Source organism: Etheostoma spectabile, unplaced genomic scaffold (genome assembly GCF_008692095.1).
Source record: "Etheostoma spectabile isolate EspeVRDwgs_2016 unplaced genomic scaffold, UIUC_Espe_1.0 scaffold00569595, whole genome shotgun sequence".
NCBI lineage: Eukaryota > Metazoa > Chordata > Actinopteri > Perciformes > Percidae > Etheostoma > Etheostoma spectabile.
In genome coordinates, this window is record NW_022605209.1 from 1 (window position 1) to 14311 (window position 14311).

Below are 14311 nucleotides of genomic sequence, written 5' to 3' on the forward strand. Positions count from 1 at the left end.
TTTTATTTTTATGTTCTTAAAGGTTGTCATATGATGTGTCTTATACCTGCTTCTTTGATCTTTTTTTTTGCAGATGTGGACCTGTTTGATTGGCTAGTTCAGCCATGTCTGGACTTTATAGACAGAGGTGTCGCTTTGTGGTTCAAAACATCTCCCATTCACTTGGCCTCCAGTCTAATGACGTTGTACACCTGCCTTATGGGTTAGTAAGAATGACATTCATTATAATTTAATCCACATTTCTTTTTAGCACTGTGTGTGTCTGTGGGTCTGTGGTGTGTTAATTGGCTTGTCTATACCCAGATGAAATTTCTGCCTGCGGAGCTGATGCTGATGGTACTCAGATGTCTGGCCAGCAGATAACCATATGGCTGCAGGCTTTGTTTATATTTGCTGTTGTATGGACTGTGGTGGGACCATCGCTGGAAAAGTCGTCCTGAAGTTTATGATGTCTCTTCTACCGAAATCTGATCAGGGGCATGGACAATGAGCACCCTCCTAAAGGCCTAAGAGTATCAACCTCAAAAAGAACAACTCTTCCCTGAGAGAGGTTACAAAATGTTTTCATATGCAGTTACTATAGTAATTAAAACCTCCTGTTTAACATTAAAAATTCCTCATGTTTACTTATTTTGCAGCTCAGTCTACGACTACTACTTTCATAGGAGGACAAGGGAGACAATGGAATATATGGACTGATTCCATTACAAATGAAAAACGTCCATTCCAGTTGGAGCTAATGTGCGTGTGTTAATGCGACAGAGGTACTACTGCTGCTAAAGATGTCACTGTAAATGTCCATGTTGCTGAAACTATGCTTTTCCTTGCCAGGTGTCAGACCTCATTATCCCAACCATGGAGACAGCACGTCAGCTTTTTTTCCTGCGTACCTACCTGGCACCATGAATAGCTATGTTGTTTGTTGGGGCCCACTGGCACTGGCAAATCTGTCATCAACAAAAGCTTCTTGATACAGCTGCCTAAAGAGCGGTACACCCAAACTGTACAACTTCTCAGCTCGAACCTCAGCAAATCCGACCCAAGACATCATCATGGCAAGCTGGACCGAAGAAGGAAGGGCGTATTTGGACCTCCTGTAGGAAAGAAGTGTATCATCTATGTTGGTAAAAATAGACACAAATACAACATAATCCATACTGTTGGACTAAAATTGGATCAATGAGTGTCGATAGTCATTCACTTTTCACATAAAAATTGATTGTTATCTCTTCTACATAGATGATCTGAACATGCCAGCTAAAGAAATCTACGGTCCCAACCCCCAATCGAGTTGTTAAGGCAGTGGATGACCATCGTCACTGGTATGACAAGGCCGAACACCTCCAGAATATAAACATAGAGGACGTGCTGTTTATGTCTGCAAGGGGTCCTCCTGGTGGTGGGAAAAATGACATTACAGGTATTTTGGAAAAATTATTTATTTAATGATAGTAATTTCATCAAAAGAAAACCCCAGATGAAACTGACACGTTTTTTTGAATGCTAGGCCGCTTTACACGTCACTGAATGTCATCTCAATTGATTCCTTTGATGTTGAAACCATGACCAAGAATATTCAGCTCCATCACTGCTGCACTTCAACAAGGGCTTGATGCCTCTTTCTACAGGTAACTTGTCAAATATGTTAGAATGTCACACAGTGGTAAGCATTATATAAATTATCTTTGTCAGAAAGACATACTGTTTTTTGTCTTATGCCCAAGGCTATGCAAGAATCATGTCCAGGCCACCATGGCAGTCATATGATACCATGGACAGGCTTCCACCCCCACGCCGTCTAAGTCCCACTACTACATTTTCAACCTGCGGGACTTTGCTCGAGTAATACGGGGTGTGCTGCTCCTGGCTCCACATACAACACATGCAGGTAAGAGTGAAGACGATAGTGAAATGTTTGGTTAATTGGTTAATTGTTCTGAAGTGATGTACTCCATGAATGTTGGCTGTTTATGTCAGAGGAAAAAACACTGATTCGCTTGGGATCCATGAGATCTACCGGGTTTTCTATGACCGACTCTTGACAACGAAGACAGGGAGACATTCTTTGGCATGCGTCAAAGAGAGAACCTCAAACTTCTTTAAGCTGAATGTGAAAAGGTATGTTTGATTAGTGTCAACACACACAGACTCAACATTATTATTATAGTAAAGTCAAAACAATAGTTTATATAGTCCTGTCTTTAAACCAAAAAAACTTTATTTATTTTTATGTGGATAAAAAGCTATTTGCAAAAAAGATCACTTCAGTAGATTTAGGTCAAAAATCAATTTAAAAGGTTTATCTGATGTTAGATCGTTTTGTCATTCAATATCTGCTTCTGCATCCAAGTGCTAGCGGGAAGTACAAATCTAAAAATGTCCAAGTCACTCTAACATAGGCAAGGCAAGGCAGCTGTATTTGTATAGCACATTCAGCAACAAGGCAATTCAAAGTGCTTTACACAAAATCAGTTAACAGATAACCAGTAAAAAAAACAGTTAAAAATCACAAGCATTAAAACCGGTAAAACACATGAATAGAAGTTAAAAACAAGAGAAACATAAACCAAGAATAAAATTTACAGTGCAGCATAAGAAATTTAAGAAATGATTAGTCATTTAACGAAAGGCAGCATCAAATAGAAAGGTCTTCAGCTTGATTTAAAAGAACATGAGAGTAGCAGCGGATCTACAGTTTCTGGAGTTTATTCCAGATATGAGGAGCATAAAAAAAATGAAAGCTGCTTCACCCTGTTTAGTTCTGACTCTGGGACAGAAAGCAGACCTGTCCCAGATGACCTGAGAGGTCTGGGTGGTTCATAGTGTAGTAGCAGATCAGCAATATATTTTGGACCTAAACCGTTAAGTGATTTATAAACTCGCAAGAGTACTTGAAATCAATCTTTGTTTTGACACAGGAAGCCAGTGTAAAGACTTCAGACTGGAGTGATGTGATCCTCTCTTGGCTTAGTGAGGACTCGTCGAGCAGCAGCGTTCTGAATCAGCTGCACTGTTGATTGATTTTTAGGGAGACCTGTAAAGACCCGTTACAGTAGTCAAGTCTACTGAAGATAAAGGCATGGACAAGTTTTTCCAAATCCTGTTGACACATAAGTACTTTAACCTTGATATATTCTTAAGGTGATAGTAGGCTGACTTTGTAATTGTCTTAATGTGGCTGTTAAAGTTCAGGTCTGAGTCCATGACTACACCAAGATTTCTGGCTTTGTCTGTTGTTTTTAACATTGTTGTTTGAAGCTGGAGCGCAGACTTTTAATCGTTCCTCTCTTGCTCCAAAACAACCACCTCAGTTTTTCCTTCATTAAATTTCAGAAAGTTCTGGCACATCCAGCCGTTAATTTGTTCGATGCACTTAGTCAGTTTTTGTATTGGGACTATAGTCCCCCTGGCGATAAGGTTATGTAATTTGTGTGTCCCGTCGCATAATATGGTAACTTATTTTGTTTTTCTCCATAATCTGAGCCAGTGGAAGCATGTAGATGTTAAACAGAAGAGGCCCCAGAATGGAGCCTTGCGGAACTCCGCACGTCATATTTGTACGCTCAGATGCATAATTACCTATAGACACAAGTAATCCCTATTCTTTAGGTAGGATTCAAACCAGTTTAGTACTGAGCCAGAAAGGCCAACGCAGTTTTCCCAATCGGTCTAGTAGTATATCGTGGTCGACCGTGTCAAATGCAGCACTGAGATCAAGTAATACTAAGATTGAAATTTTGCCATTATCTGTGGTAAGGTGGATGTCATAAAGACTTTGACAAGAGCCGTTTCAGTGCTGTGGTGTGGTCGGAAACCCGACTGAAAGGTATCAAAACTGTTTGCTAGTGACAAGAAATGGTTGAGTTGTTGAAAGACTACTTTTCAATGATTTTACTTAAAAAACGGAAGGTTTGATATTGGCCTATAGTGTTCTCATTAGTGACTTGTCTAGGTTGTTCTTTTTTAAGAGTGGCTTGATTACTGCAGTTTTCAGGGCCTGTGGGAAGATACCTGAAAGAAGAGATGTGTCACATCTGTAGAAGATCAGAAGTCAACACTTGGAAACATTTTTGAAAAGTCCCGTTGTAGAACACCTCAAGGCAACAGGTCGAGGTTTTCAGATGTTGAATAATGTCCTCCAGGTTTGTATGGTTGATCGTGTGAAATTCTGTCATATTGGAACTATTTTTTTGCTTGAACACTGTGACAAACACATTCCTGGACTTGATATGGAGGCACTGACTGTTTGTCTAATCTTTTGAATTTTGTCTTTGAAGAAGGAGGCAAAGTCATTGCAGGCCTTGGTAGATAAAAGTCAGATGCTATGGTACTGGAGGGTTTGTTAACCTATCAACAGTAGCAAACAAAGCACGGAATATATATTGTTTCTAGAGATAATATCAGAGAAAAAGGACCTTCTTGCATTCCTCAGTTCCAAATTATAAAGCGAAGTCTCTCTTTATAGGAGTTATAATGGACCAGGAGATTTGTTTTTCGCCACCTTCGTTCAGCTTTCCTACACTCTCTCTTTTTTCTGTCTCAACCAGTAGGACATTTCTCCATGGAGATCTTTTCTTACCAGATACAACTTTGACCTTAGTGGGAGCAATGGCATCAATAACATTTGATTTTACAGTTGAAATTATCTACAAAGCTCACTGACTGATAGCCCCAGAGAGGGCTGGTGTGGAGGAGAAAAGCTGTATAAATGTGTCACTGGGTTTTTCAGTGATATACCGTTTCTGATTATTAAATAATAATATACCAAACAAACAGTGAAAAGAAGCTGCTGCTTTGTAGTGTGTGTTAGATCTAGATTCAAAACTGTACACTGTGGTAATCCTAAATCTCTACTTTTGTTGTCTAGCTCCTGAGCCATCTAAGCCCAGATGGCAATGTAGTGGACGAGGAGCATTCCGCAGCTTGTGTGTTCGGAGACTATGGCAAGCCTGATTCGGGATGTTAAGGCCTACGATGAAATTACAGACTTGTGTGCCTTACAAGAAGTGATGGAGTCTACCTGAACGAATACAAACAACTGCACGCAAGGCACCAATGTCCCTTGTAATGTTCAAATTTGCCATTGAGCACGTTTCCCGCATCTGCCGTGTGCTAAAACAAGACAATGGTCACCTTCTGCTTGTCGGCATTGGCGGTTCAGGGCGTCAGAGCACCACACTAAGCTGGGCACCTATATCAACGATTATGTCCTGTTCCAGATTGAGTTGACCAAGACTACAGCATGTCAGACTGGCGTGATGACCTGAAGCGGATTATGCTTAAAGCAGGCATCGAGGGAAAGAACCTGGTTTTCCTGTTTAATGACAGCCAAATTAAGGATGAGGCTATGTTAGAAGAATCAACATGCTGCTAAACTGGTGAGGTGCCAAACATTTTTGCTGCCGACGAACGTGCTGACATCATAGAGAAAGGGCAGGGAATAGCCCGGCTTGGGGCAAAAAGATTGATGCCACTCCGCTCTCAATGTACAACTTCTTCATTGACCGTGTGAAGGCTAACCTTCACATTGTGCTAGGTAGGCACTTACCTGTCCTTTTTTGTTTTTTGAATGAAGTTTTAGTAAGTAACTGGAATTTGTTGCATTCAACAGCCATGAGTCCTATCGGTGATGCATTAGGAACCGTCTTAGGATGTTTCCCTCCTTATCAACTGCTGCACATTGACTGGTTCCATGCTTGGCCAAATGATGCTCTGGAGATGGTGGCCCACAAATTCCTAGAGGATGTGGAAATGGAAAGTAACATCAGACTGGAGTAAGGACATAAGAAGGGTGTACTAATTCTACTGCTTTACTGTGTATATACTTAATTTGCATCGATCACAGTGTAGTATGCCCATTTAGGTTGTTTTTTCTGTGATCTCAGGGTGGTGAGATGTTCAAGACCTTTCAGACAAGTGTCAAAAATATATCTGAAAGGTATTTCTCCAGACTGAGGAGACACAACTATGTCACGCCCACCTCCTACCTTGAATCATCCTCCCTTCATCAGGCTCTGCTCAATGCCAAGAGGAATGAAGTGGATACTGCGAGGAACCGCTATATCATTGGTCTCCAGAAACTGGAGTTTGCTGCATCTCAGGTTTTGCACCCTGGCAAACAATATTACTTTGAATTTCACTTGTTTTCTGACCAAATGAAGGATATTGACACCTCATACTATGTCCACAGGTGTGATGCAGTGATGCAGGAGGAACTGCCTTGCAGCCAGAGCTCATCCAGACCTCAGCTGAAAACAGATAAGATGATGGTTAAGATAGAGGCGGAAACAGTGGAGGTGGATGCTAAGAAGGAACTTGTGTCTGCTGATGAAAAGTGGCAAATGACGCAGCAGCTGCAGCCCAGGCCATTAAGGATACAGATATATTAACAGTAGTGATTAATTTTGTCAGTGCAAAAATGTCATAGTTTATTTAGTTTTCAAATATTTTTAATTGTTTTCAAGAAGTGCAGTTTTTTGGTTTGCATCCATTTACGTATTTAGACAAGAATTGTTTGTCTTTCAGGAAGAGTGTGAGGAGACTTGGCAGAAGCAATGCCTGCATTGGAGGCTGCTCTGTCAGCCTTGGACACCTTAAAACCTGCAGACATTACGGTAGTTAAGTCTATGCAGAACCCACCAGGTCTGGTCAAGCTAGTCATGGAGTCCATCTGTATCATGAAGGGCATCAAACCTGAGAGGAAGCCTGATCCGGGTGGCTCAGGTAAGATCACAGCTTTAAAGATTATTTTCATATGGCATCATTCATTCTTAATGACAAAAGTTTATATTGCATATATATATACATATTTAGCTCATTGTAAAATATGATAACAGCATTGCTGTTTCCGATAAATATTTGTGCGGTAAGATGATTGAGACTACTGGGGCCCCTCAAAGAAACTTCTTGGAGACTTGAAGTTTTTGGAAAGCCTCAAAGCCTACGACAGAGACAACATTCCTGCTCCGTACATCAAGAAAATCCGAGACAAGTTTATCGACAACCCCGAGTTCCAGCCCTCCATCATCAAAATGTCTCCTCGGCTTGTGAGGGTCTCTGTAATGGGTACGAGCAATGGAAGTGTATGAGCGTGTAGCCAAAGTGGTAGCCCCAAGAAGGAGAGACTGAAGCTGGCTGAGGATGAGCTGGCTGTACAGATGGAAATGCTGACTGTAAAAAAGCTGAGCTAAAAAAAGTTGTAGACAGATGCAGAGCCTAAATGATGACTGGGCGGCCATGATTGCCAAGAAGAAAGACCTGGAGGACAACATTGAATTGTGTTCTCAGAAGCTGATCCGGGCAGAGAAGCTGATTGGAGGACTGGGTGGGGAGAGAGGACAGGTGGACCGAGGCCGCAAGGCTTCTCAGGGTTAGGTATCAAAACAAACCTAAAACCTATTATAATGTATTAACTGTTAATCATGATGTGTGGTCTTCCTGGACTTTGATATTAATCAGATTGGTACTATCTCTCCTTCTGCAGATACACCAACCTGACAGGTGACATACTCCTCTCTTCGGGACTGTATCTTACCTTGGTGCATTCACAGTAGACTACCGAATGGAGTGCCAGGAGCTGTGGCACATCCTGTGCCAGAAGAGGAATATCCCCTCCTCTGAGGTCTTAACCCTCAGTAACACTCTAGGTAACCAGGTGTCCATCAGGGCATGGCAGATTGCTGGACTGCCAGTGGACTCCTTCTCCACAGACAATGGTATCATTGTGTTTACTCCCGTCGATGGCCGCTAATGATTGACCCTCAAGGCCAAGCCAATAAGTGGGTGAAGAACATGGAGAAGGGCAATAAACTTGCTGTTATCAAACTATCTGATGGAAACTATGTGAGAATTTTGGAAAACTGCATCCAGTTCGGAACCCCAGTTCTTTTGGAGAACATTGGAGAGGAGCTTGATCCGGTACTTGAACCTGTGTTGCTGAAGCAGACCTTTAACAGCAGGGGTTGAGTACATGAAAATAGGGGATAATATTGTGGAATATTCTAAAGACTTCTTGTTCTACATGACCACTGGGCTGAGGAACCCCCACTACCTCCCAGAGGGGCTGTCAAAGTCTGTCTGCTGAACTTCATGATCACCCACAAGGCCTACAGGACCAGCTTTTAGGGATTGTAGCAGCCAAAGAAAAACCTGAGCTGGAAGAGAAGAAGAACCAGCTAATTCTAGAGAGTGCTGCCAACAACAAGCAGCTGAAGGAAATCGAGGATAAGATCTTAAAAGTGCTCTCCTCCTCAGAGGGGAACATCCTAGAAGATGAGACCGCCATTAAGATCTTGTCATCCTCCAAAATCCTCTCTGAGGAGATCTCAGAAAAGCAAAAAGTTGCCAGTGTCACAGAGAAAGAAATTGATGACACTCGCATGGGTTACCGTCCTGTGGCTGAGCACTCCTCCATTTTATTTTTCTGTATCTCAGAATTAGCAAACATTGAGTACCAGTACTCTCCCTGACCTGGTTCATCAACCTCTACCTGTATTCCATTGCCCAGAGCTTAAAGAGCGACGATGTAACTGAAAGGATCAACAACATTGTTGAGCACTTTACCCTCAGCATCTACAATAATGTGCCGCTCCCTTTTTGAGAAGGATAAGTTGCTTTTCTCCCTGCTGCTCACTGTAGGAATCATGCAGGGTAAGGGCCACGTTGACGACCAAGTCTGGCGCTTCCTTTTAACAGGTGGCATTGCTTTAGATAACCCTTACCCAAACCCTGCTCCAGATTGGCTGTCTGAAAAATCTTGGTCTGAAGTTGTCAGGGCGTCCAAACTTCCAAACCTGGATGGTTTTTTTGAACATGTCAGAGACAACGTCTCAAAATGGAAGAAGCTCTATGATTCAGGAAAGCCACATGAGGACCAGTTACCTGACCAGTGGATACCTTGGAAGGGTGACAATGGTAGTAATTAGGTGCTTCAGGCCAGATAAATTGGTTCCAGCAGTGCAGGATTCATCGTGAATAACATGGGACAGGCTTACGTTGAACCACCCACCTTTGACCTGGCAGGGAGTTAAAAGACTCCAACTGCTGTTCTCCTCTCATTTTTGTGCTGTCACCAGGGTCTGATCCAACGGCAGGTGATTAATCAAAGACTTGTGACCTTTTCTACACTTTTACACACATCAAACCATTATTCACACTGTTATATATAATTAAATACAGAAGGAAACTTGGTTCAAAAGTGGCTCTTGATTTTATGTCTGGGTGCCAAAAGTCCTTAATAGAGTATTGCATTGTTTCTTCAGGTCTGCTGAAGTTTGCTGATGACCTCGACATGGGGGGCAGTAAGACCCAAACCATTTCTCTTGGACAGGGACAAGGACCCATTGCAGCACATATGATTAACAAAGCCATCAAAGATGGCACCTGGGTGGTCCTGCAGAACTGCCACCTGGCCACCAGCTGGATGCCTGCTCTGGACAGGATCTGTGAGGAAACCATCACCCCAGAGAACACGCATCCTAGCTTTAGGTAACAGACTACACAGTGAGTTTAACTGAAACGTGTTCTTGTCTGAAGAAACCAATAAAGGCAAGAATCTTTTCTTCTCCCGTAGATTGTGGTTAACAAGTTATCCATCTGACAAGTTCCCAGTCAGTATCCTGCAGAATGGGCTGAAGATGACCAATGAGCCTCCTAAAGGAATAAGAGCCAACCTGTTGCGCTCTTACCTGAGTCACCCCATCTCTGACCCTGACTTCTTTGACAGCTCCAAGAAACAGGTCACTTGGCAGAAGTTCCTATTTGGCCTCCTTCTTCCACGCCCTAGTACAGGAAAGGAGAACTTTGGACCTCTGGGTGAGGAATATTAGCTGTAGTTTACAGTTTGACCCGTGTGATGATTTTTTTATTTTAATTTTTTTACCCTGGATCGTTGTAAAGTAAGATTTCCATTTTGATTTATTTTCCTGGTTATTAATATTTTTATTGTACAGTATTCTGATTGTAAAAAAATCTTGTTGCTGTCCCATTTTCACTAAGGTTGGAATATTCCTTATGAATTCAATGAGTCTGACCTCAGGATCAGTATGAGACAGATCCAGATGTTCCTTGATGAGTATGATGAGGTTCCACTGGAGGCACTCACATACCTTACAGGTGAAAATGCAACAGTTGTTAACACAGTAGGGCATTACTTAACTCTGAGGTGATATTTTTGAGAAAGTAGGTCAACCTTAAATCACAGGCTGAGATAACCTGTAGATAACCTTAACCCCTGAGCAGGTCTTTTTTTTTTTTTTATGAATAGCCTTTATCACAAATCTCCCCCTCTCTCTTTGCACATATAAAATGTGTCTATAGTAACACGTCATTAATATAATAACTAAACAAACTTGACAAAACCTCTCAATTAACATCAAATCATTGTGCTTGCACTTCCAACTTTTGCTTTTGTTTTAATAATAAACTTTCTCAGGTGAGTGCAACTATGGTGGCAGGGTGACAGACGACAAAGACAGGCGTCTGCTGTTGTCACTTCTGTCCATCTTCTACAGTTGGGACCTGATAGAGCAGGAGGGCTACCACCTGTGTGAGGGAGATCTGTATTAGTCCCAGCTCATGGCCCCTATCAGGTACTGTCAGAACAAAGGTCAATTCCTAATTAGTGCTACAGCACAAGACTGACATATCCATTATATCACTCATGAATCATGTGACATAAATTGAATCATCCTATCTGATAAATTATTTTCTTATTCCAGACGTATGTTAACTACATTCGCAGTCTTCCAATTTGTGCCGATCCTTGTGTGTTTGGACTTCATAGCAACGCTGACATCACAAAGGATAATCAAGAGACCAATCAGCTCTTGGATGGAGTTCTGCTGACTCTGCCCAGGCAGACAGGCGGCGGGGCCAAGTCTCCTCAGGTTTGCACTGCCTATTGTCTGAATCCTTTAATTTCACCCTCTCGGTTTACACTTATTTCCCTGAGGAACATTACATGCAAACTTGTTGTCTTATATTCAAGCTACTGTGTTTGTCACCTGTTTTGCAGGAGGTAGTAGATGAGCTTGCAGAAGACATCTTGTCTAAGCTTCAGCAGACTTCACACATACAAATGGTGATAGATAATACCCGGTCATGTATGAGGAGTCCATGAATACGGTTTTGAGGCGGAAATCATCCGTTTTACAGGTATTAACAACTTGGGCTGCTAGGCAATTATTTTCATATTAGAAAAGACAAACCTTATTTACCAATAACTCATGATCATTGATCAGTGTGTGTAGGGCACACTGATGGCATCCCTTACAACTAATGCTTGACAACATTATTTTCCCCTCTCGACAGACTCCACTCATGTGGTGCGCGTCAGCTTGGTTAACCTCCGCAAAGCTTTGAAGGGCCAGATAGTTATGTCTGCTGAACTTGAGAATGTTTTCAACAGTATGCTGGTGGGCAAACTGCCCGCTATGTGGGCAGCCAAGTCATACCCCTCTCTCAAGCCAATGGGTAGCTACGTGACTGATCTCTTGGCCAGGCTGAAGTTCCTACAAGTAAGAATTATAATTGTTATAGGTTGTACAGTCCTTGAGCGGAGGTAACATTGTAATATGACTGTCAAGATAATGAAGCACATAGTAGTTCAAGTCCAAATGCATTTGTACAGTCAGGGAATTGTTTGACTATGCAAAGTGAATATCATTTTAAAAACTGATCTATAACATTGGATTGTAGTAAAGCAACATTGGTTGTATAGAGAATAGATTACATAGCATTTAAAAAAAGATATATATACTAATGCATATGCTTGGATATTTGTTTAACAGGATTGGATAGATACCGGCCCACCTACAGTCTTCTGGTCTCTGGCTTCTACTTCACCCAGTCATTTCTCACTGGAGTGGCTCAGAATTTTGCCAGGAAGTACACTATCCCCATAGACTTCATTGGCTTTGAATTTGAGGCATGTAATTATTTTGCCAACTTTTCTCAGTGTTTCAGTTCATATTCAATCATATGAGTTTCATATTAACAGGGATGTATTTAGGGTGGATATTCATGCTCTGAGTTGTGTTTCAGGTCACCAAAATGAGACCCATATTGATGAGAAACCAGAGGACGGGGCCTATGTTAAGGGTCTTTACATGGAGGGGGCGCGCTGGACAGAGAGAACATGGTCATTGGAGAGTCCCTCCCCAGATCCTCTTTGATTCTTTGCCATCATCAAGCTGAAACCAGGGGAAATGGCTATGTTTAAACATGAAAACATCTACATTTGTCCTGTTTACAAAACCAGCGCCCGCAGAGGCACCTTGTCCACCACTGGCCACTCCACCAACTAACTACGTCCTGTCCATCGAGCTGCCCTCTGACAAGCCACAGAAACACTGGATTAACCGTGGGGTGGCGTGCCTCTGCCAGCTGGATGACTAAAAACTAGCATCAATATTTTAAACTAATATGTACTGTATATGCCAAAGGAAATGTCTGTGTTTGTATGCCAAAGTAACACAGGTGTAAACTGAAACCTGTAAAGGTTTAAAGCTTGGCCACAATCAAATCTCTCTCTTTTTTGACAATGAAATCTTAAGGTAATATTTTAGTATATCTAGCATGATTTTTTGTTTTCTCTGATGATTTGGAAATTGGCTGCTAAAGTTTGAAACTAAAACCCCAAGTTATTAACATACACTAGCTGTGAGCTACACAGTAAACAGAAGATACATTGTATGGATGTGAAGAATGTATGTGTTTCATACTTATACTAGTCAAGGGGTGTAAGCTCATAATGAAAATAACTAGTTCTCATATGTATTTGCACTATGATGCACTTTACATTTCTATATTATGATTCTTTTTTCAGAGTGGGTGGTGGGTTATTGCTAAGATGTATTACTTGATAATAAGGTCGGCATAACGTCAAAACAACTGGATGTCAATATAGTGCTCTCTCACTCAGCAGTGTGTTCTGATAGCAAACACTAGATGGCAGCAAAGGCAAACCACTTTCCCACAGCTCTCTGGACTGGTACCTTCAATGACAATGTCTGCTCACTACATCTACACTAAGATACAGTCTTGTGTCATTAATAATGTTATCATGTATTAGGGGTGCATGATTCAGAGAATTCGATTTGATAATGATTGTTAGGCTCAAGATTTGATTCAAAATCGCTTTTCGATTCAAAACGATTCTCATTTAAAGTGATTCACATTATGTAAATGTAGTTGCCTTTCCCATGTGATCATTGCAAAACAAAAAGAAATTCTTGATTACTCAAATTGATTTTTAATCTGGATGAATGGGAATCGATTCTTTTGCACACCCCTATCATGTATATTCATGCAGCAAAACAGTGTGCCATCAAGTGCAAGAATGGTTTATGGGAAGTGTGGTCTTAGGTCTGAGAAACAGTACCACTAAAATATTGTTGGGACATAGGGGTTGCAAAAATATCTTCATTGTAGTGCTTTGGTAATGCAACAGTGATGTTAAAACATGGCTCATCTTTTAAACTAAAGAGGGTTTTATCCAGATTAAGGGCTGAGAAAAAATGGTTGATACGTGTGCCTCACCATCACTGATTGAGGTCTAACTGGGAGTGTGGCAACAATTTTCTGCACTGACAAGCAGATTAATTTCTTAATTATAAAACCCTGTACAGGATTAATTTGGTTCTCTGCATACAGGATGTACATTATACCACAGGATGCCAGAAATCCCCAACTGAGCCTTTTCATGATGTTCAACTTTCCAAACTTTTGTGTAAGGAATGTTTTTGCATTAAAACCCCAGTGGGACACTTTCCCATACTCAGCCCTATAACTTTAGATCAGATAGCTTGTGAGTGGTGCTGTGCGGCTGATGGTGTATTAAAGTCAGCGTTGCTTGATGCATTCTGTAGTCAGCACTCCTGGGTTCTAACATAATTCATCTGACTTCTGAATTCAGCTGCCGCATCACTACCCCATGTGAGATTATAGGACCTAAAATACTGAACATTAAATCCATGTATTATTATCCTTGGTGGGTGTTCATATTTCAGTTACACAGCCAGTGTTCCCGGGTCTGGTGGACCCACCACATTATTAGGCTTTTAAATCAATACAGCCATAACAATTTATGGAAAAATACTTTTAAAAAAAAGATATTACTTATGATATATTCATCATTTATGGTTCATATTTGCCATATACCCTTGTGAGATCAATGATCAGATAATCATTTTGTTTTTTTGTGAGAAAATAAGGAAATGTAATCATAAAAAAGTTTTAAACAAATAGAAACAAGATTTTTTTGATGATTATTGGTGCTTATTTTGTAGAACTTAATCAGAAAAGGTGAAAG

The 14311-nt window shown here is 41.2% G+C and overlaps 1 pseudogene; it reads left to right on the forward strand.

The window, feature by feature from the left end:
• Positions 1–73: 73 nt before the first annotated feature.
• LOC116685148 (dynein heavy chain 3, axonemal-like) lies at positions 74–12495 on the forward strand (annotated as a pseudogene).
• The last annotated feature ends 1816 nt before the right edge of the window (positions 12496–14311 follow it).